The sequence below is a fragment of the Humulus lupulus genome, chromosome 5 (genome assembly GCF_963169125.1).
Source record: "Humulus lupulus chromosome 5, drHumLupu1.1, whole genome shotgun sequence".
Taxonomy (NCBI): domain Eukaryota; kingdom Viridiplantae; phylum Streptophyta; class Magnoliopsida; order Rosales; family Cannabaceae; genus Humulus; species Humulus lupulus.
Genome location: NC_084797.1, coordinates 216,012,092 through 216,035,774, shown reverse-complemented (window position 1 = coordinate 216,035,774; position 23,683 = coordinate 216,012,092). Strand labels below are relative to the sequence as shown.

Here is a 23,683-nt window from a genome sequence, read left to right as displayed (position 1 = left end):
CAAATTCTAACCTTGTGTGTTATAATGATGCAGATTGGGCAGGAAACACTGATGATTATAAAAGCACAAGTGGTGGTCGTTTTTACTTAGGAAACAATTTGGTCTCCTATCATAGTAAAAAACAAAACTCCATCTCCTTGTCAACAACCGAAGTTGAGTACATTTCTGCTGGAAGCTGTTGTACTCAACTTTTGTGGATGAAACAAATGTTGGATGACTATGGGTTTGATATTAAAACTTTAACCATTTTTTGTGATAATACAAGTGCTATTAATATCTCCAAAAATCCTGTTCAGCACTCTCGCACCAAACATATTGACATTCGTCATCATTTTATTAGGGAACTTGTTGAAAACAAAACATTGATTTTAGAATATGTTGAGACTAGCAAACAAATTGCAGATATTTTTACTAAAGCTTTAGACACGGTCAGATTTGATTCCCCCAGGAACTCCTTGGGGGTTTGTTTTATTTTAAATTTCCAATAAATTGATTATCTTGCCTTGCATATGTGTTTGTGTAAATCTCTTGTCTTGTTTGGAAGAAATTTTATGAGCATATTTTTTGTATTTTAGAAAATGATCGTTATAAGCCCTATACTTTGTTTGGAATGAAAAACCATATTTGAAAAAGTATAGACCATCCAATTTATATTTGATCAAATCATTATGTTTGTATGAGCATTCCTTAATCCAGTTTCTTTTTTAGGCTCCATTTTGGAAAATAGCTTCCTATACTGATGTGTGAAAGCCAACACTGAGTAAGTTGGTACCAGGTAATTAGCAATTATATTGGAGGATACTCTACCAGTGTAAAAGGCTACCATCGGTATAAGAGTTATAGCCTCCATTATGGTTACAATTTGAAAAAGGCTACAATCGCCAATTATGGGCAATGACCCTAGCTTTAAAAGGCCAAAAAGAAACGCCAAATTGATTACACATGCACACACACATGCCTGTTGACTAGAGTGTGTAAGATGGTTGTAAGACTCATACATATAATGAATTGATTCAAATATGTTTTGTGATTGGTATATTTTTCGAATTATGGTGACTTAGTATTTGAATTATAACTCATTTCTCTAATTTGTGAAAAATATGGTTATCTTGTTTCTTTTGAACAGGACTTGGCATTTACATGGACACATATGGTATGGCAAGTTACATTCTATTTTTGGCAATTTTTTAATAAAATAAAAAAAATAATGATAAAATAAAATCTGTTTTGGACTGTGTACTTAAAAAAAAGGTTTGAAAAATTAATTGATGCAATTTATTTGTTTTATCTCAATATATTCTAAAATATTCAAAAAGTTTCCAATTTTGAGGTGTGAAAGAATTTGTTTTAAAGAGGAGATATTTTGGCATTTATCTCATAAAATCCGGTTACCCATTCTTGGTTACCCATTTTTGAACTTGCCTCATTTGTGCACTGAATACTCTATATATTCGGATTCACTATGGTTGTTTCATACTCAGTGTTTTCTTGTTTGTCTCTCTCACGTATAACCAAAGTGTTTAGGGTTTTTTCTTTGTGTGTTTCACTTGTTTCATTCTTAATAGCCATTTAGACTCGATGCCGTGGTTCATCTTCCAAATCTGTGAAGTCTCAGCAGGCGACAGTTCCTGAGTCAGTTCCCACTGCCACTCCTCCCGTCCCATCATCAATCCCTGCTGTCTCGCCTCCTACAGGCCGTCGACCTAAAACCACAGCAAGAAAGAAGGTTCTTGCTCTTTCGGGTCCTATAGGATCTACCGTTCTTGGAGCTTCAAGTAAAGGAGTTACTTTTCCCAACCTGGATGCTCAGCCAATCCAAGCCTCGGCGGTTCCACTCGCCTCTTCCGAAGGTCAAATAAAAGCCAAACCTGCCTTGGCTACAAGTCATTCCCAATCAATCTACACTGAAGTTGTGTCTGATCCATCTGATCATGACTCTGAATTGTCGTTATCTCTTGATGTTTTGACCCCCAAGGGAAAGGGAAAACGCAAGACCAAAGCTACTGGAACAAAGAAAGGCAAGAAGGCCAAAGTGGCTCCAACAAAAGGTACCAGCTCCATCTCTGATTCATCTCCATTATCTCGATTTAAATTGAAGGAAAAAATCAACCCACCTCCTTGCACCTCATTGGAGGATGTTTCTCCTGAAACAGAAGACTCTCAGGCTGAGTTGGACCCTTCCTTGACTGAGCCAAATTCTGATGTTCCTCTTGATGATTTGGTAGAGGAGACTGAATCTGAAGAAGACCCATCAGAAACCTCTCCTGTTGCATCTAACCCAAAAGGCGCCACAACATTGGCATTTCCCGAATTGTCTTCCAAACTTCCTAAACAAAAAGGTGCTCCTGTCCATACCTCAGGTTCTTTCAAAGCTCATTCTCTTACTTTCTGTTTTAATGATAATGAGAAGAACATGCAATTTTATGAGCATCGTCACTTCATTAGTGAGCGTAATTTCCTTTTTGCTCCTCATCGTGTTTTTGGGGTCTTACTTACTTTAGAGGAAAGGGGTTGGTTGCGATCTTTGTCTGGGTTTGATGGTTTTGTGCCTCGGGTTGTTAAAGAATTTTATGCAAATTTGAATGATGAGTTATTAGACCAGTCTTCTTTTATGTTTCATAAGGTGTATGTTAGGGGACATTGGTATAAGTTTGATCCATCTGAAATTGCTAAAGCTCTCAATCTCGTTCCTGTTGAGATTGATGATTCTATTGAGTTTGCAAAGGATCAAGTGTTGTCTGAGTTGGTTGGTCAAGCTATGATGTGGGAACCAAGTACCTCTCTACGAGTCTCGGATCTCACTCATTATTATGGTGCTCTTTTCAAATTCGCAATGTTTAATTGGATCTCTACCACTCATTCCTCTACCATCACTCAAGATATGGCTCTTCTATTGTTCAAAATTGGGACTGGAGTCGCAATTGATCTTGCTGCTGTTATTTTTGATCAAATCATGTCCTTGAGTGGTGCCAAACGCAAGGGTCAACACTTGATGTTTCCACAAGTCATTTACAAACTTTTGGACTCTCAGCGCCCTTTGAAGAAGTCCCATGAGACCTTGACTTCTCCTTTGGTTGGTCCTACCTACATTGTCAAAGATGACCATGCTCCGTCCACAGCTCGTAAGGTCAAAGTCATTAATCTGGCTCGTTCTGAATCTGGCAATGTTGTGACTGACACTCCTGCTGTCTCGACTGTTCTCGCTTCTGTCAAGACAGGTCTTACAAGTCTTTCTGACCGGTTCACTCTCATGGAGGATACTCAGCGCCAAATTCTTGCTTCGTTGGCCCTTATCAGTGCATCCACCTCTTCTGCTCCATGATGGTTACAGTTCCTTTCGATCTTTTTTATTTGCTTTTGATACATGTAAAGAACAATAGACATGTCTTTCTTTTGGTTCCATTTCCTTTGTTCTTTGGCATTTTCATAGACAATGAGGGGGAGAGAGCGTAACTCTTTTTTTGGTACTTTGATTTTGTTGTTTGACCTGCTGTTTCTCATTGGTTTTTGTTAACAGTTTTATCTTGTGCTCTGGTTTATTTTGGCAGGGGGAGTCATTTTGTGATTCTTGTGATTTTAAGCACTTACTTGTGTTTTGCAGGGTTCTTTTAAAAATAGATATGCTTTGTCTATAAAATTGCCAAAGGGGGAGATTGTAAATCCTAAAATTGGCATATTTTATAGAAATATCTTTTTAATTAAAAGATCAATTTCTGTTTCCCTTTATTATAATTTTTGGAAATTTACTTTCCCTTTTTGTGAATTTCGGATTTTATTAGCTTCCTTATTTAGCTTTATATTGTCTCAATTTGATTATAAAGGGAAGTTATATCTTGCAAATATTCAGTACTTACCCAAAGTCATTTATGGAATATTTGATTGTATATTTTTGTGGAGCTCAAGAATTGAAATTAAGGAAACTGAATCTTTAATGTCATTAATTGTTCTTTCTATTTTGAGCATGTTTTTTATTCGACACAGGTCTGAGCTGCCCCCACCAAAATCGTATCTGTCGGATCAGCATCTTCTAAAAAAAGCAACTCTTCATCAATCAAGAATATCTTCAATTATTCTTGCCTTTATTAGGAGATTCTTTCTCAGCCTTTATGAGCACGAAAAAGGACTATATAAATAGGGTTCTAAAGGCAGTGAGAAAAGTGAACTCTTAGGTGCATAATTTGTGAGTGTATTGTAATATTTGTGAGAATTCCTTATTTGTATTCAAGATCATAGTATTCACGTGATCTTGTAGAAATATGAGTGTTTAGATTTTGTGGTGAGTTTATACCACGTTCATGAGTGAATACACATTGTAATTAGAACACAACTTTTATAGTCTTTGGGAGAAGATTTTTACAAGCCTTGCGTCGGGAGGATGCAAGCACTCGATGGCCATTGAAGGGAGTTCAAGTGGCTTAGTGTTTCAATCAAGATCAGATTAGTGAAGAGAAGTACAACAAAGTTGCGGAAAATCTCAAGAGGGAGTCTTGCTTTGTTTAAGTCAATATTTTGTACTTGTGATTCTTTATTAATTGGTTTTATTCTCTAGGCGTGGCCCCAAAGAGTAGGTTATCCGAAAGGGTTTCTGAACCTTGTAAAAATTCGTTGTGTTCTTTATTTTTTTGCATTGTCTTTTTATCGTGTTCAGTTTCTGTCGTGACAAGTTCGGGTTCTGTCCTGACAGAACTATAATCTGTTTAAACAGTTAATTACCATTCTGCACTTTAATTAATTCACATGGTTTAATTAATTTGGTAATTACTAAAAACAGAATTTCAAATTTCTTAAAAACATCATAGCACTTGCAAAATCATTTAAGCATGCAAAATCATTATTTTAATGATATTCTAAATCTTTAAAACATCAAAATCAGCAAGTTTAACAAATCAATAATCCATCTTTTTCATCATGCCTCACAAAATTTACACAATAACCATACACATTTAAATCTATACAATTAAATCACAAACACTAGCATGTAACTATTATCATATTGTTATTCTAAGAAAATCTTTATCATCACAAAGACAATGTAACGCCCTGGATAGCCAAGACCGTTACACTGTGTGTTTATAAAGTGCCAGACTTGCTAACCAAGTCATTTAAATAAAATCGTGTTATTGAAACTATTAAGAACTAGGGTTGAAAGCGTTTTGGTTTCAAAAACCACATTTTCATTAAAAAAACATTGTTTACTTCCACGGGATCCCAAAAATATCAGTTTAAGGCTGTTTACAAAAGTTACAAGGTTCAAATACATTAACCAGCCATTCTAAGGCAAAACGAGCAGTTAGGTAGATCCCTGTCCTGACTCACTCCTCGACCATGGTGATCGAACAGCTGGCTATGTACATTTCACCTCGGAGCTCTCCACCTCAGGCTTGGTCCAGCTTGCCCTTGCCTTTACTTGCACCACGTAGCACCCGTGAGCCAAGGCCCAGCAAGAAAACACAACAACAACAGAGCATGAACAATTAAACGACAAGTCAACATCTCACATTGCATCACATATACTCAGATATATCATCAGTCAGTATAATCAAGTATTCCACATACTAGGCATTTCAATTCATAATATTCACAATTCACAAACGATAACCAGGGCTAGCGCCCTCAGGCCGCTCCCTCCGCTATCCCGTTGTTCTTGGCTCCCAGTGGCCAATTCGCGCTCTGTGCGCTAAAATCATGTACGACACTCTTAGACCGCTTTTACATGTCCCATGGCGTAATACCAACGTTGACACGATATATCTTTCGGGAGCACTTAGTCCCATCACAATCATACAACCGGGTGCAGTTTTCTTACCTTTCAATTCACTAGTTCCCGATGCCTCGAAGCCGCAAGCACGGTCCTCTACCCCGAGCCTCTCCAAAGACCTAATCACAACACAAATGAAACTTCCTTTGTCACTAATCAATCCAAAACTATTTCCCGGAACCAATCCCACACTCTCGGAACCCCCAAATCCCTAAAACAATGCACCGAAGGCATCCCCCGAACCCGCGGAGCAAAGGCTCAAAATTGAAAATTCCCATGTCCTGAAATTGGCCTAGCGCCACGGCGCCCAGCAAGTCAGAGAGCACACACCGCCCAGAAACAGCCTTGCGCCGCGGCGCGCTAGAACAGCGCCGCGGCGCTCCTTCGCGAGCCCAGAATTCTGGGTTTTTTCCCCTGCGTTTTCCCGAACCCAAATCAATCCAAATCACCCCAAACTTATACCTAAGCCCCAAAACCAACTCAAAACCCCAAATAAACCTCTCAACAACCTACAAACATCATAATCTAGCTCAGTTATACTACCATTCACAGAATTCATACTTAAATTTCAGACTCAACACTTAAACCAAAACTTGAGAAAAAGTACAAACCAGACCTCTAAATCCCTAAATCATAACAGCTACGAGGTTACAAACATGTTTAATACCCTTGCCTCAATAAGAAATTCAACTTGAGCTTCCTCCAATCCAAGCTTTAAACTGAGTTTCCCCTTGACAAACCAGCTGAATTTTTCATGCAAAACAAGCCATGGCTATCTTTCAATTCCTTCCAAAATCAATTCAGAACTTAAAAAAACAGGGACCAAATCCTTACCTCAGTATAAACCTTGATATGTGCTTGATTCCACACCCTCAAGCCCTTTACTAGCCTCAAAGAACACAGCTCAACTCCTCTTCCACTTAGCCTTCTAGGTTCTTGATTCTCCCTTTCCTTCTTGATCTTTCTAGCCTTCCAAGTCTTAACTTCAGTTATACTTAGCATAAAAGAATCGTATACATCCTTTTCCCTCAGCCAAAACCATCTATACCACTGCCAAAAGACTACCTTAGCCCTCCACTAATATCCCTTCTTAACTAAACCTCAAGGGCATATTTTTCCTTTTACTAGCTTTACAATTCTACCACTTCTCCAACAAAACCTGTTACTCTCTATGGTTACTAACAGTTACACAAGTTACCAAATCACCAGTTACCATTATCTAGCTTCCTAGGACCGTCTCGGCACGTGCATCGCATTGATATCACCACACCCACGTGGTACAATTCACATAGCATAATTATCACATAACATAATACACACAGTCATATAACATGCTTAAAATCATAATCATGCATCTTAATCATTAAAACCACACATAATTCCCATTATGCCCTCCAGGCACACTAATCAAGGCCCTTAAGCCTTATTAGTGAATTTGGGTCGTTACAGACAATTAAATCATGCTACTCTCATGCAATATTATGCCTCCAACAACCATGCCTATATTTATGGGCAAGTGAAAAAAAATACAAGAAACTCTAACATGCTCTTATTATAACATTATTTCAAGATTTCTTTTATGCGAAAATAAAGCAAGTAAACCTAGGCCTAAGGCATGCTATTGCCGAAATACACATGGAGTCTAACAACCAAAATTTAGAAATCATCTCATCATACTTCTTTGTTCAATCCAATAAGAGAAATAGCACCAATAACAAAGCATACTATCCACACTTATCATCTCTTTTTATTTTTATTTTAAAGCCACAATGACCCAACATGCCTTTATTCAATTTATCTAACCAATACATGATATAAATATAGCAACATATAAAATAATAATAAGATCACCACACATGCTTGGCCAAAGCCCTCATGCATCAACCTTTCCAATTTCTTTTTTTTTTTCACCTCACATAAAATGCACCCAAACATGTTTCTAGAGAAATAAATAAAAAATGCCAACGTAAAAAAAAATACCTAAGAACTCTCATCACAATAGTAAACAACTCTAACAAATAAATTAATCAACAATGTTACAAAACCACAAAAATGATCAGCACCTCAAAATAATGATAGATCAAGGAAAAGGGTTAGAGATTCCAATACTTATATTGATTGTAGAATCAAGAACACAAAAGCTATGACCAACCCTCTTGAATACCCTATGAATTTTGAAACCCACAACAAAGAGAAATGAAAAATGTTCTTAGAATTTAAGGAGATGAGAGAATAACTTAAGGGGTTCAAGGTACTAAAACAAAAACAAAAAAACAAAATGTACCCAAAGTCTCTTTCTTCTTCTTCTTCTCCTTCTTTCTCTTCTCCCTTCTTCCTTTCTTCTTCTCATTCTCTCTCTCTCTCTCTCTCTCTCTCTCTCTCTCTCTGTGTTTGCATGATAGCCCCAATGCACAAGTGAGACAAGAGCTCACTTGTTTCCCTTCTTATTCTAGCCAAATAAAAACCTAGAATCAATTACCCAATCTCTCTCTTATCCTTTCCTAAAACCCTTGACTTATCTAGAAAATAAATAGAGTAATTAGGAAATCAGACATTTCGTACCCTTGTCTTTCTCTCTCTCCTTGGTTGTCCATGACCAATAAAGGAATTTGTGCTATTCTCGTAACTCTAGGGTCCTGTGACTTGGGACTCGATTTTGACCCCTTTTTGTTGCGTTTTAGGGAAAACATTATTTTCCATAATTTGTAGGAAATATCATTATCTTTCTAAAGGTACCAATTGTGTCTATTTATAATATCCACAACCCAAATTATGCCCGTTTTACTGAGGCTGGGTCCAGGGTTACGAGATATCAGAAAAAGACAACATTTTTTTTCTATACCTGTTTCTCAATTCTCTTTTGTGTTTTCTTAATTCGTATTTATTATATATATATATATTTAAACCATAAAATAAAATAAAAGGAAAATACAAAATGCATGGAAAACTATTGCATACTCACCATGCAACCATGCACATGCACACACACAATTGCTTAAGTGCATCACTACTTACCATGTACCTTGGTGCATTCACCCAAAATTTAATTATTCACATATTAAAATAAATAAATAAACAATTAACAATTAAATTCACAAAAAAATTCTACCAAACAATTCTAACAATTAATTAAACAAATAAAACAATTCTCAACACTTAACAATTTAAATAAAATAAAGCACAATATTTAAATAAAAAAAATTTGGTGCGCTACAATTTTGGATTATTAGGTAATATTACACTTTGTTCTTTATTTTGCAAAACATAATATTCTTTGTGTAAGATGTGTCATTAAATTGTACACATCCCATACTTGGAACATAAATATTATGTTTTGCCTTATTAATAATGTTATTTGATTTTTTTTATTAGGTTGATTCACATTAAATACTTTGAAATTATAATTTTTTGAAAATTGAAGAAAAATCCTACATTTTTAGAAATAATTTGTGCTTAAATTATAAATTTATTTGGAAAGTAATAGTTTGATTTATTTTAACTATCACTAATACTTGAGAATCAATATACTAATAAATACTATTTAACTTACATTTTGTGGATTCTAGTATCTTAATAATCTTTCTTTTACAACTTATTTAGAAATCATAATTGGTTTGTTTTTCTATTCTTAAATAGCTTTATTTTCAATCTTTTATTTTCTTGACATTAAATCTTATCAATCTTTGGAGCTAGGTTAAAATTTATTTAATTTTGGTTTAAAATAATTTCTTTTTGATTTTAGATAACTCATGTGGGTTCGGTATCCTTGCTTACAAGAACTCTATACTATATATACGATTCGTACGCTTGTGATTTACATATTTAAAACGTACCCATTTTGGGTCCATCAAGTTTTTGGCGTCGTTACCGAGAAGTTGCGAGAAAAGAAACAATTTTTTTCTCAAGGTCAGTGAATTCTTCAACTAGTTATTTTAGTTTTTGCACTATATAAAAATATAAAACTAGAAAAACAAAAAGATAAGAAGAAAATTTGGGATAGTTCTACCACTCATAAAAAATTTACTTATATATATCTATTTATACTTATGCTTTTTATTATTATTTTTTTTAGTTGACGACACTTGTGTTTCCTAATTTACTTATTTGTTTTATTTTACTTTTGCTGTAACATTTTTATTTTGCTACATTTTGTTAGTTGACGACATTTGTGCCTCCTAACTTTTGTTGTAATTTCCTTTATTTATTTTTGTTGTTATATTTCTGTTCACATTTACTAGTTGATGACAATTTTTGCCTCCTAGTTTTTGCTTTATTTTCTTTATGGTTGATGGCATGCTATGCCTCCCAACTCTTTTCTTTAGTTGATGGCACTTGTGCCTCCTAGTTTTTCTTTTTACCTTATTTACTAGTTGATGTCCATTTTGCCTCCTAGTTTTTACTTTGTTTTTGTTATGGTAGATGGCATGCTATGCCTCCCAAATCTTGTTCAATTTTAGTTAACATTATCTATTTTGTCCTATTTTTTTTCTCTGGTCATATTATTGTTTAATTTTGAAAAAATACTTGAAAAAAAACTTAATCTTGTCTTTTCACCATAAGCAATCTTTGCTTAGAAGAAATTTGAACAGAATTCACAACCCACCTATACTAATTAACATCGGGGAGTTGTTAGTAGTGTGCGAATAAGTGGAATCATACAAGCATGGGAACAAGTAAACCATAAAAATTACATTGTTGTGAAATCTCTAAAATTTCTAAGTATGCTCTGCAGTTGCGATTTTAACTGATCTTCCACATCAGAAAATTGTTCGTTTGGGATTATCTTTGTTGCCTTGTTTGTGAAAATTGTATGCATCATTGGGAATGTTACTCTAAAAATCGTTTAGTAAAAAAACATTTATCTTTATTTGAAATTGAAAGTGTTAGTAAAAATTTGAGCATCATGGAACCAATTGCTAATATTAATAGAAATATTATTGATGAAAATATTGTGCCTAAAAAACCCTTACTTGAATATTTTGCACCTATTTTATCTAATGGTCCTTCGTGTATTATTTTTCCTACCACTTCTGCTACCCATTTTTAGCTTAAACCATCAATCATTCAATTATTGCCATCTTTTTATGGGTTAGATAGAAAGGATCCTTACATGCATGTCAAAGATTTCTTAGAAATTTGCTCAACATTTAGATTTCAAAAAATTTCTGATGAGTCAGTCAAACTAAGATTTTTCTTTTTTTTTTTTATTAAAAGACAAATCAAAAGCATGGTTAAATTCCATTCCCATGGGGTCTATAACTACATGGGATCAACTTTATAATAAATTCTTGCTGAAATGTTTTCCTATGTCTAAAACTGGTAGTCTAAGGAGAGAAATCTCTGAGTTTTTTCAAAAACATAATGAAGAGTTTTATGAATGTCGGGAATGATTTAAAGATTTAATATTAAAATTTTCTCATCATGGTTTTGAAAAATGGAGACTTGTAAAATATTTTTATGATGGTTTAACTCACTCTAATCGTCAAATGATTCAATCTATGCATTCTGGAAAAAATTTACAATTTCGAGGGCAAGAGGCTTGGGACACCCTTGAAGATTTGTCTGTCAATTCACAACAATGGAATTATTTTGATCCTAGGTCTAGGTCAACTAATTCACCAAAAAGAGGAGGAAGGTATGAAGTAAAAGATGAATTAGACTTAAGAACATCCTTAGACAAATTAGTGAGAAAAGTAGAAGCTTTAGCCATAAGCCAAACTATAAATTCTCCAATATAACAAAGAAAAGATGTTTGTTCTATATGTTCTAGTCCTTGCCATAATGCCCAATCATGTCCTTCCTACCAAGAGGCCTTTTCTGAGGAGGCCAATGCTCTTCATGCTTATTAGAAACCTTTAGTGTCCCAGAATATTTACTTAGCAAGCTAGATGTAGTAGTAGTTAGTATTAGTTTGTAGTATGTTAGATTCTGTGGATTTTGGTTCAAACCGGGACTTAGTTGGAAACTCATAGCAACAGTTATGGATTTTATAAGTTTAACCTATAGTTTAAGAATATAAATTATAACATAAGGTTTAATTAATATTACTGGTCCCAGAAATATATTTATTATAACCTAAGATTTAGATAGAATTATTAAGAATGTGACACTTGTCATAATCATGTTTATTAAGGATTTAAGCATTTTTGATGAATAGTTTAAATAAAAGAAGAATCTAGAAGCTCTAGAACCTTCCAACACTTGCTAGAATCATGTTTAGACTCAATCAAGCTGTTTAATCAATTTCAAATATGCTGAATAAGTGCAAATACGTGTTTGATATATCAACGTATGCCGATATATCGCAACTATAGGAGCCGATATATCGCCTACGGAAGATACAGAAAACATGTCGACTTCGCACGAACGAACGAACGGGGATCGGGAAAGTGGTCTAGGCGATATATCGCCCAGGGTAGGTGATATATCGCCCCTGGTGCTACATCTTTTAATATTGAGGATTTTTAATTTTAAAAATAGTCTTAACCACTTGGACCCGCCTTAAAAAAGTGGGAACGTGAAATGCCAAAAAATTTAAGTCAAATTTCACTGACTACAGCGACGACGACATGTCGTCGCTGTAGAGTGGACGCGTAGGACACGAGATGATTCGTGTACTATTCACTATCCTATAGTCGTTGTAGGGTCTCACCGTTTGAGTAAAATGGTGCGTTTGATATCAGCGACGACTTTTGATTACCTATAGCGACAACATGTCGACGCTATAGGTCACAGCGATATAACCCCCCAGACAGAGCCTTCTTCCTCATTCTGCTCTATTTTCTTAAAAAAAAAAAAAAAATAGGGACTTCTCTAGTTTTCTTCGCCTCCCAGCGTCGCCCAACGCTGCCCAACCCTGTTTTGGCCAATTTCTCCCAAGTTTCGGTAGTCTAAACCCATTATCTTGCTATTATATCCCTTAATATGTATTTTTTTCTTAATATGTGTGTATACTATGTATTTGGTGGAAATGAGTTTTGACATTTGTAATTTGTTTTCTTTTTCAGATTTGGGTATTGGATCATCATCCCAAGCCTTTGCCTTTGGATAATCCCTTATCCCGAGCCTTGGGTAATTTTTTTTAAAAATATTTTTTGATTGATTAATGGTTAAATTATGTTTTTAAATGTGTAATTTGTTATTTTAGATAGTTTTGAATTTGTTTTTCATTTTAGGAATTTGTATTGTTAATTTAATTAAATTTGTGATTTTTAATTTTGTTTTATGTTAATTTAATTTAATTAAATGTTATGTAATAAAAAAATGTATGATAGGTTAAATATATGTATATAAATGTTAATATGTTTATATGTATATAAATGTGAATATGAAATATATTTTTAAATTGTGTGGTAGGTTAGATTAATATGATTTGATGTTTATTATAATTTTTTGTTTTCAATTAAATATTAGATGATATAAAATATTAGATGTTATAAAAAATACATATGATAGGTTTAGATATTAGATGATATAATTTTATTTATTAATATATGTATGTTTATTTTTTATGTGTATATGAATGTTTGTATAAAAAATGTGAATATGTTTTTATGATTTAATGTGGATGAGAATATTGAATTTAAATAATAATTAGATTATTATGTTAAATAAATATAATTAAATGTTTATAATATGATTTATGTTGTTGATATGAGATATAAATCTTTAAAATCAATTATATGTATGTTCCGGGACTGATTTTGTAGTTTTTATGTAGGTTTTAAATTTTAGGATAGGTTAGGTTATAGCTGTTATGCTGTCGAAATTTTAGTAGTTTTAGAAATATTAAACATTACAATTTAATTTTTAATTAATTTTAAAACAATTAATTAAAAATAAAAAGTACAAATTTTAACAATGTAATTTTAAAATTAGTGTTATTAGAATTTTTATGATTGTAAATTTTAAATCAATTAATTAAAAAATTATAAAGTGTAAATCAAAATAATAATAATATTAAATAGAAAACTATAAAAATATAATTAACAATAAAAAGTACAATTTTTAACAATGTAATTTTAAAATTAGTGTTATTAGCGGATCCTCCTCCTCCAGGTTCCACGGGAGTTCCTACTTCTTTTGAGACAAGTAATATACTATAATTAGACTATCTTTTATCAATAAATGACAAATTGTTATTATTTTATTCAATTTAATTGTATTGTTTAATTAACATATGCAGCGGCTGCTGCAAAAAGAAGAGGTCGGTCTCGATCCAAAAATTTGCAGCAGCTCGTCAACGACAATAAAGGTTCGTTGGCTCTGCAATTTGATCTGAAGGAGGGAACCTACAAAGCAGTTGGTGATATTGAGACGTTGTTCACAAGACTTATTGGCAACCTTATTGGTCACCATGTCCCGTTATATTATGACTCGTGGCAGAGTGTTCCGTATGAGCACAAGATTTGATTGATGCAAAAACTTGAGGGAAATTTATCTACTTATTCACGTGTAATGTTTTTTTTTTATATATAATTTAAAAAATCTCACCATTTTTTTAAAGGAATTTTTCATTCTTCCCAAAGCTCTCCCCGAGTGGCGACTGATAGACACTATGATTGAGTGAGAGTTTCAAGATCGCTACAATGATAGAAAAGGTCGTAAGAAAAGACACTTCGATGAACATGGATGGTATGATGATATCGAGACAGCCAGAAAGAATCCACCGGAGGACATTGACAACGAGAGTTTGCAAAAGTTGGTTGACCTTTTCACCACTCCACAATTCATGGCACGCTCAAAGGCAAATGTTGTCAACAGAGCAAAACAGAAGTATCCAAGTCTCCATGGATCTACTTCTTATGATTTTGCTCAATTTAAGAAGGTAAATAAAAATATATAGATAATTTGAACTATTTTAAGTTATCTCAATAATAATTTCAATATTTAACTTAGATTTGTTAAATTTTGTTTTCTAAAGATGAATCTTCAGACCAAGGAACTGTCTAGCATTATTGATACCTTCCATGACATGCACAATCATCCGACATGAGGATGGGTGAACACGAATGCTAAGGATGCATATGTAAGTAACTTTCTAAGTTTTGTATCTATGTATATTATTCAATTATATTATGTATTAATTGTCTTGTTTCTAAACTGCAGGATGCCTTGCAACAAGAAGTCCAGACACAATCCCAATATCAGTCTCAATCTGAATCTGAAGCAGGAAGTGCCAATGTCAATGAGACACAAGTCATCTCAAAGGTACTTGGTCAACGTCGTGGCCACAACCGAGGTATTGAACAGAAGTTGAAGGACGCTAGTACATTTCCCTCAAGCGCCACCGGATCCTCTTCACAATCAGAGGCATCACCGTTTCCGTCCACCACAATTGGCCCTCTGATGATACCACCTGAGGCTTTCCAGTCCATGATTCAACACTTCAGTCAAGCCTTTATGACCCAGAACAAAAACTTCCATATTTGCAAACAACAAATCTGACATCCAACCTCTACAATTTCAGCCTGTCAACTTAGACATGAACATGATACAGTCCATGATGGCAAGCTTTCAACCACAACCACCACAGCCACCACAATAGCAACCACCACAACCAACACAACAGCCCGACGATAATGACTTTGGAATTGATTTTGATGACATTTAGTTTTATTAAGTTACTATTTTTAAATTGTTAATATTTTGTGTTTTTTTTTTAGTTTGGCGACAATACTACTTATATTTTGTTATCTTATATTTTAGAGATTATGAATATTATTAAATTGGTTTTATTATTTAATTAATAAATTGGTCTTATTTATTTATTTAATTAATATTTAATAATTTATTAAATAAATTTTAATCAATATAATTAATTAAATATATATATTTTTTAAAATTGCATACCTACAGCGACGACATGTCATCGCTATATATGGAGCGGTCGACGGACCTACAGCGACCACATGTCGTCGCTGTAGAAGTTTCTTGAAATTCAAATTTTCAAATCTTTGCAACACCAACAGCGACGACATGTCATCACAATATCCCAGTCCAATCGAAAAAAAGGATTTCCTACTGCGACTGACATGTCGTCGCTGTAGTAAAACCCTACTACGACGACTGCGTTTTGTCATTGCCGTAGATTGCTACACATACTGACCTACATCGACGCTGTTGTTGCGACGACATGTTGTCAATGTCCACCTTCAGCGATGAATTCTTGATCTACAGCGATGACAAAAGTCGTCGCTGTAGAGCCTTTTTCTTGTAGTGGTTAAAGACGCAGCTACAAGAACTCTTAGACTTGGGCTTCATCAAACCAAGCCATTCGCCATGGGGAGCCCCGGTTCTATTTGTGAAGAAGAAGGACAGAAGCATGCAGATGTGTATAGATTATCGCGAACAAGGTGACAATTAAGAATAAGTACCCACTACCCCGGATTGACGACTTGTTTGATTAACTCCGAGGAGCGATAGTGTTTTCTAAAATCGATTTACGGTCCGGGTATCACAAGCTCAAGGTATGGGAAAAGGATATTCCCAAGACAGCTTTTAGAGCTTGTTATGGATATTACGAGTTCTTAGTTATGCCTTTTGCTCTTACCAACACTCCAGCCACATTTATGGACTTAATGAATCGGGTCTTCAAGGATTACTTGGACAAATTCGTCGTAGTATTCATCGACGATATCTTGGTGTACTCCAAGGACGAAGTCGAGCACGAGGAACATTTAAGAATGACCATGCTGCGACTAAAGAAGCATCAACTTTATGCCAAGTTCAAGAAGTGCGAATTTTGGCTTTCACAAGTAGCGTTCCTCAGCCACATAGTATCCAAGGATGGAGTTGCTGTAGACCCAACTAAGGTAGAGGCTGTGAAGGATTGGCCAAGACCTAAGAATGTGTCAAAGGTTAGAAGTTTTCTCGAGTTAGCAGGCTATTATCAGAGGTTTGTAGAAGACTTTTCTAAGATAGCCACTCCGCTTACCAACTAGACTCGAAAACAGGAAAGGTTCAACTGGATGGATAAGTGTGAAGAGAGCTTCCAGTTGCTTAAGGATAAGCTATGCTCAACACAAGTACTTTGTGTACCGACACTCACGACAAGTTTGTAGTTTATTGTGACGCGTCGAAGCAAGGTTTGGGTAGTGTACTGATGCAGAATGATAAAGTGATAGCCTACGCCTCAAGGAAACTGAAGGAATACGAGCAACGCTATCGAACGCATGATATGGAGTTAGCAATGGTGGTCTTTGCATTGAAAATCTGGCGTCGCTATCTTTATGGAGACCAATGTGAGATTTATACGAACCACAAGAGCTTAAAGTATTTGTTCACACAGAAGGAGCTCAACATGAGGCAGCGCAAGTGGTGAGAATTAGTAAAGGATTATGACTGCAAAATCCTATACCACTCGGGAAAAGCAAACGTAGTTGCTGGCGCTAAGCATGAAGAGTTATGGGAATCTAGCAGCAATATCCGGAATAGAAAAGTCGCTTCAGCAAGAGTTGATCAATGCTGCAATAGAAGTAGTCATTGGTAAACTGGCTAACTTGTCCATCCAATCAAGTTTATTAGAAGATATACAAATCAGAAAAGGGCATGATGACACATTAGTATCTCACATAGCTGCAGTCAAAGATGGCAAGGCCACATATTTCTCTATATCAGGACAGGGGTTCTTGAGATATAAGGACCGAGTATGCATGCCGAATGATTGTGGAATTAAGATGAAGATTTTAGAAGAAGCGCACAATACCCCATGCTCAGTTCACCCAGAGTTGACCAAGATGACTCACGACCTTAAGGCATTATATTGGTGGCCAGGAATGAAGAAAGATGTACTAGAGTATGTGTCTAAATGCCTAGTATGCCAGCAAGTGAAAGCAGAACATCAGCGGCCTGCAGCTTTATTGCAACCGCTTAGTATTTCAAAATGGAAGTGGGAAGACATAGCTATGGATTTCGTGACAGGACTACCACGAACAAATAAGCTCAGTTCCTGCCTGTCAAGACTACGGACACCGCAGATCAGTACGCAGAAATTTATGTTCGAGAAATAGAATGACTGCATGGAATCCCTAAAACCATAGTATCTGATAGAGGATCGGTGTTTACATCGAGATTTTGGGGAAGCTTGTAGCAAGCCATGGGTACCAAGTTAAGTCTTAGTACGGCATTTCATCCTCAGAGCAACGGTCAATTTGAGCGTACCATACAGATTTTAGAGGATAGGTTGTGCGCTTGTGTACTTGACTTCGAAGGATCATGGAGTAAGTATTTGCAACTGATAGAGTTCTCCTACAACAATAGCTACCAGTCAACGATCGGGATGGCACCCTATGAGTTGCTATATGGAAGAAGGTGTCTGTAATGCCCTGGTTACCCCAAACCGTTACGGTGAACGTTAAACCGTGAATTTAACTCGCTAATCGAGTTCATTGGTTAAAAATGTGCTTCTAGGTGTTATTAATAGGTTAAGGTGGAAAACCAGTCAAAAGGAAAGGATATGTTTTATTTAAAACATAAAACTGTTCATGGGCCCATAAAAACATTTACAAGTTATTTACAATCCAAAATGGTCATTACAGTTTGAAATTTACAACCCCCGACCAAAGCGGAAAAATAGGGTAAACCCCCTAGTTCCTCAGAGAACTCCATGGTCGTGGTGGTCAAGCGGCCGCATATGTACACATCGCCACCTAAGCTCTCCACTCAAGGTTGGGTGAGCTTTTCTTTCCCTTTACCTGCACCACATAACACCCATGAGCCAAAGCCCATCAATAAAAACTCAATACTACATGTTTATTATATCAAATGATGATCATGATAATCATACAGAGATTATAGCTTTGAACAGATGAGTGATTTAACACTTAAGGTTCTGTTAACCATACTGAGGCTTATAGCCTTAATTCAGATGATTGACTGATGAGTAAGTCACTAGCTTAAACAAATGAGTGACTAATGAGTAAGTCACTAGCTTAAACAGATGAGTGACTGATGAGTAAGTCACTACGGGGCTCGGCACCCATAGCCATGTGACTAAACCGTCACTTGGACCTTCTGGCCCTGGCTCCAATCAAATGAGGGACTGATGGGTAAGTCACCTGGGCTTAACACCCATAGCCATGTGACTAAACTGTCACTGGGTTCTCTAGCCCTGGCTCTAAGTACCTAGCCTTTGGCTAGACAAGCGCTTTTTAGTTTTCATTGAACTTGAAGTCGGTTCGGTATTAATGCTCATTTCAGTCATTCAATGCAGATATCGATTAGATCTAACCTTTTATGGGCTTGCATTAAACATGCAAAAGCCGTTCTTGACTTATGAGTCAATACTATGTGACCAGTGCTCAGTACTACTGCCGAACTTGACTAATGAGTCACAACTTCACAGTTAATACTGACACCGTTGCCAATTCTGACTAATTAGTTAGTGCCATACACAATTGAGCAATTTTTGCTAAGAATTTGATATGCAATCAATGTCCACATTTAAACACTCAACATGCCTCATGAATAACCATGCATGTCACATATGGGGTGTAGTTTTCTTACCTCTGGTTCGAGTGAGAATTAATATAAGAACGACCCTTGAGAGCGACCTGACTTTTAGCTCCTTAGTGGTTACCTAGTCATAACCAATCATGGGATTCCATCAATAAAATGAATAATAAAAGGTCCCCAAACCAAGACCTAGCCTCCGGGACATCGAATCCTACTAAACTGGGTACTAGGATCGATCCCGAGGCCTAAGGTTTGAATCCCTAGGTCAAAAACACACTTTAGGCCAAAATGGCCCTCAAGCGCCGCGACCCTTCCCCAAGTGTCGCGGCCCTTAGCCAAAAATAGAGGCAACCCGCCTCAAGCACTTGCCTCAAGCGCCACTGCCCTTCCCCAAGCGCCGCGGCCCTTAGGCCCCTTCAGCACCACCTTCTTCTTCAACAAGCTTGGGCCACGGCGCTCTAGAACAAAGCCGCGACCCCACCCAAAACTCAGCCAAAAATCTCTGTTTTTCCACTTCGAACATATTTCAAATCCTTATAAAAACTCTCCCAATATCACCAACCAATCCCACAAACTGCTTCCACAACTTATCGACCATACATGCATCAAAACCTAAGCCTTACACCAATCAAAACCTCATCAAATTCCCCATTTTAATGATCACATTCCAAACCTTAAAACCAGTACAAAAACTGGGCAATGTACTAGAAAATGGAACTAAAACCTTACCTCAAGCATGAATTGAAACCTCTTCAATGGATGAACTAAAGTCCTAAGCTTCAAACTTTGATTCCTAGCTTGGTTCTTCAAATTGGCTTCAAAAATTCCAAATAAGGAAAAGAGGATATTGATGATCGTGAGAAGCTAGAACAAAACTCTATTTTTGGTAAGCTTCTACAATCCAAAAGCTGATGTATATATTAAGGGTAAAATGACTATTTTTCCCCTAGGTCATTTAAAAGTTTCTAAAGACTCCCAAGGGTAAAATCGTCCATATCCACCTATCTCGTTAATCATAATTAACGCCCTCCAATCCCCATTATTCTAAAATACCAATAAAATCATATCCCATTACCCTTTTATTCCCGGTAATGCTTTTGTCATCAAATCACCCTGAGACTCACCCCGAGCTTAAGCTTGTTATGACCAAACCGATAGTTTATATTCAAAGATCGTCTCATGCCGAATAGCTCGAACAAATCCACATTATAATGTGGCCTCAACAATTAATCACAAGCATGCACCAAAATATACAAATATGCCCTCAACGTGCCAAATTACCAAACTGCCCTTACAATCAAATGTGGACCCATATGCACGCATTTAACATCATATTATAATATAATTCACATAGACATGCATATAATAATTTAATGGCACAATAAAACAATTATGGCCCTCTCGGCCTACTAATCCAGCCATTAAACCACATTAGGGATTTTGAGGCGTTACAACTATCCCTTCCTTACCAAAATTTTGTCCTCGAAATTTACGTGAACAACTCGGGATGCTGACTTCGCATATCTGACTCCATCTCCCAGGTCGCTTCCTCGACCTTGCTGTTCCTCCAAAATACCTTAACCAAAGGTATTGTCTTATTTCTGAAGACATTGTCCTTTCTGTCAAGTATCTGGACTGGCTGCTCTTCAAATGAGAGATCTGCCTCAAACTCCAGATCTTAATAGCTCAAAATATGAGTCACATCAGATACATACCTCCGAAGAGCTGAAACATGAAACACGTTATGCACGACCGACAATGCCGGTGGTAAGGCCAACCTATAAACCACCTGACCAAGCCTCTCCAGGATCTCAAACGGACCTAAAAATCTAGGGCTCAGCTTGCCCTTCTTCCCAAACCTTCTCACCCCGTTCCATGGCGATACTCTAAGGAAGACATAGTCTCCCACTTGGAACTCCACGTTCCTATGCTTGGGATTTGCATCTATCTACTCTGAGAAGCGAGCATCCAAGCTCTAATCTTCTCAATGGCCTCACTGGTCCTCTGAACTACCTTAGGACCTAAGTATCTCCTTTCACCTGTCTCGTCCCAATGAATGGGAGATCTGCACTTCCTACCATACAACATCTCATAAGGTGAAACTCCAATGGTGGATTGATAACTGTTGTTGTAGGAAAATTCTATCAAAGGTAGATTCTTACTCCAAGATCCACCAAAGTCCAGCACACATGCTCGCAGCATGTCTTCCAATATCTGGATCGTCCTCTCAGATTGCCCATCTGTCTGAGGATGATAAGCAGTACTGAACTTCAACTGTGTTCCCATGGCCTATTGTAAACTCCCCCAGAACTTGGAAGTAAAAGTGGGGTCCTGATCTGACACGATCGACGTCGGTGCTCCATGGAGGCGCACGATCTCTTTCACATAGAGATCTGCTTACTGATCAACTGTATATGTAGTCCTCACTAGCAAGAAGTGAGCTGACTTGGTATAGCGATCCATAATAACCCAAATAGAATCATGTTGACCAATAGTCCTGGGTAACCCCACCACAAAATCCATCGTGATGTCCTCCCATTTCCACTCTGGGATATCCAGAGGCTGCAATAACCATGCTGGCCTCTGATGCTCAGCCTTGACCTGCTGACATGTCAAGCACTTAGCCACATATTCCACTACATCCCTCTTCATCCTCGGCCACCAATACAACGATCTCACATCCTAATACGTCTTCGTGGTGCCTGGATGCAAAGAGTAAGGTGTAGTATGAGATTCATCCAGAATCTCTCGCCTCGATGCAGTGTCTAATGGAACACATATTTGACCCTTTTATCTCAACAAGCCCATATGAGACACTATATAATCTCTGGACACTCCAACTAAAACATCCTCTCTGATCTTGATCAGCCAACTGATCCTCTTTTATTCTTTCCAACAGTGTAGACTTTAGCGTAATATTGGTTAAATGGCCCACCAACAACTCTATACCAGCTCTGGTCATATCCTCTGCTAACTCTCTGGCTATCAGCCTCGCACAATAAATCTGTCCCAGACCCTTCCAGCTTAAAGCATCAGCTACCACGTTGGCTTTTCCTGGATGATACAAAATCTCACAATCATAATCTTTTACTAACTTCAGCCAACGCCTTTGTCTCATATTCAATTCTTTCTGCGTGAATAAGTATTTCAGGCTCTTGTGGTTTGTATAGATCTGACACTTCTCCCCATAAAGATAATGCCTCCATGTCTTTAAAGCAAAGACCACAGCCGTTAACTCCAAATCATGAGTGAGATATCTCTTTTCATACTCCTTCAACTGACGAGAGGCATAATCAATTACCTTCTCTGACTGCATCAGAACACAGCCCAAACCTTGATGTGAAGCATCACAATAAATCAAAAATGTCTTCTGATCTATTGGAAGACTCAGAATCGGCGCTGTAATAAATCTCTGCTTCAGTTCCTGTAAGCTGTTCTCACATTTGTCTGACCACACAAAATTCTGATTCTTGTGTGTCAGCTCAGTCAATGCAATAGCAATCTTTGAGAAACCTTCCACGAAACGCCTATAATAACCTGCCAATCCAAGGAAACTTCTAACCTCAGAAGCATTCTTTGGCCTTGGCCAATCTCGACTGCCTCAATCTTCGCTGGATCTACCTTAATCCCCTCTTTACTGACAATGTGCCCAAGAAAAGATACCTGAGATAACCAGAACTCACATTTCTTGAACTTTGCATACAATCTGTGTTCCCTCAGTCTCTGCAGAACCAACCTCAAATGTTGTTCATGCTCTGACTCTGACTGCAAATAAACCAGGATGTCATCGATGAAGACAATCACAAACTAGTCCAGATAATCCTTGAACACTCTATTCATCAGATCCATAAAAGCAGCAGGGGCATTAGTCAATCCAAAAGACATAACTAAGAACTCATAATTCCCATACCTGGTACGAAAAGCAGTCTTCGGTATGTCTCCCTCCTTGACCCTCAACTGATGATAACCAGAACAAAGGTCGATCTTTGAGTAAACCTTCTTACCTTGCAATTGATCGAACATATCATCTATCCTTGGAAAAGGGTACTTGTTCTTGATTGTTAACTTATTCAGTTCTCTGTAATCAATACACATCCTCAGAGAACCATCTTTCTTTTTTACAAACAGAACTGGCTCTCCCCAAGGTGAGAAACTAGGTCTGATAAAACCCAAATCCAACAGCTCTTGTAACTATACTTTCAATTCTTTTATCTCAGCTGGGGCCATTCTGTAAGGTGCTTTAGACACTGGCTCCGTCCCTGGTGCCAGTTCTATCATAAACTCAATCTCTCTGTATGGTGGCAACCCTGACAAATCTTCTGGAAACACATCCAGGAATTCACAAACTAATCTGGTCTCTTCTGGTCTTACTGGCACAACCTAAGTGGTGTCAACCACACTGGCTAAGAATCCAATGCAACCCTTTTGCAGTAGATCTCTAGCCCTCAAAATTGAAATCAAAGGCATGTG

The 23,683-nt window shown here is 36.7% G+C and overlaps 1 non-coding gene across 1 annotated transcript; it reads right to left on the bottom strand.

Annotated features, from left to right (window-relative positions):
* Window positions 1–11,079: 11,079 nt before the first annotated feature.
* LOC133781003 (small nucleolar RNA R71) lies at window positions 11,080–11,186 on the bottom strand. The gene has a single exon (XR_009869803.1). It is a non-coding gene; the product is annotated as a small nucleolar RNA R71 (small nucleolar RNA).
* Between the last annotated feature and the right edge of the window lie 12,497 nt (window positions 11,187–23,683).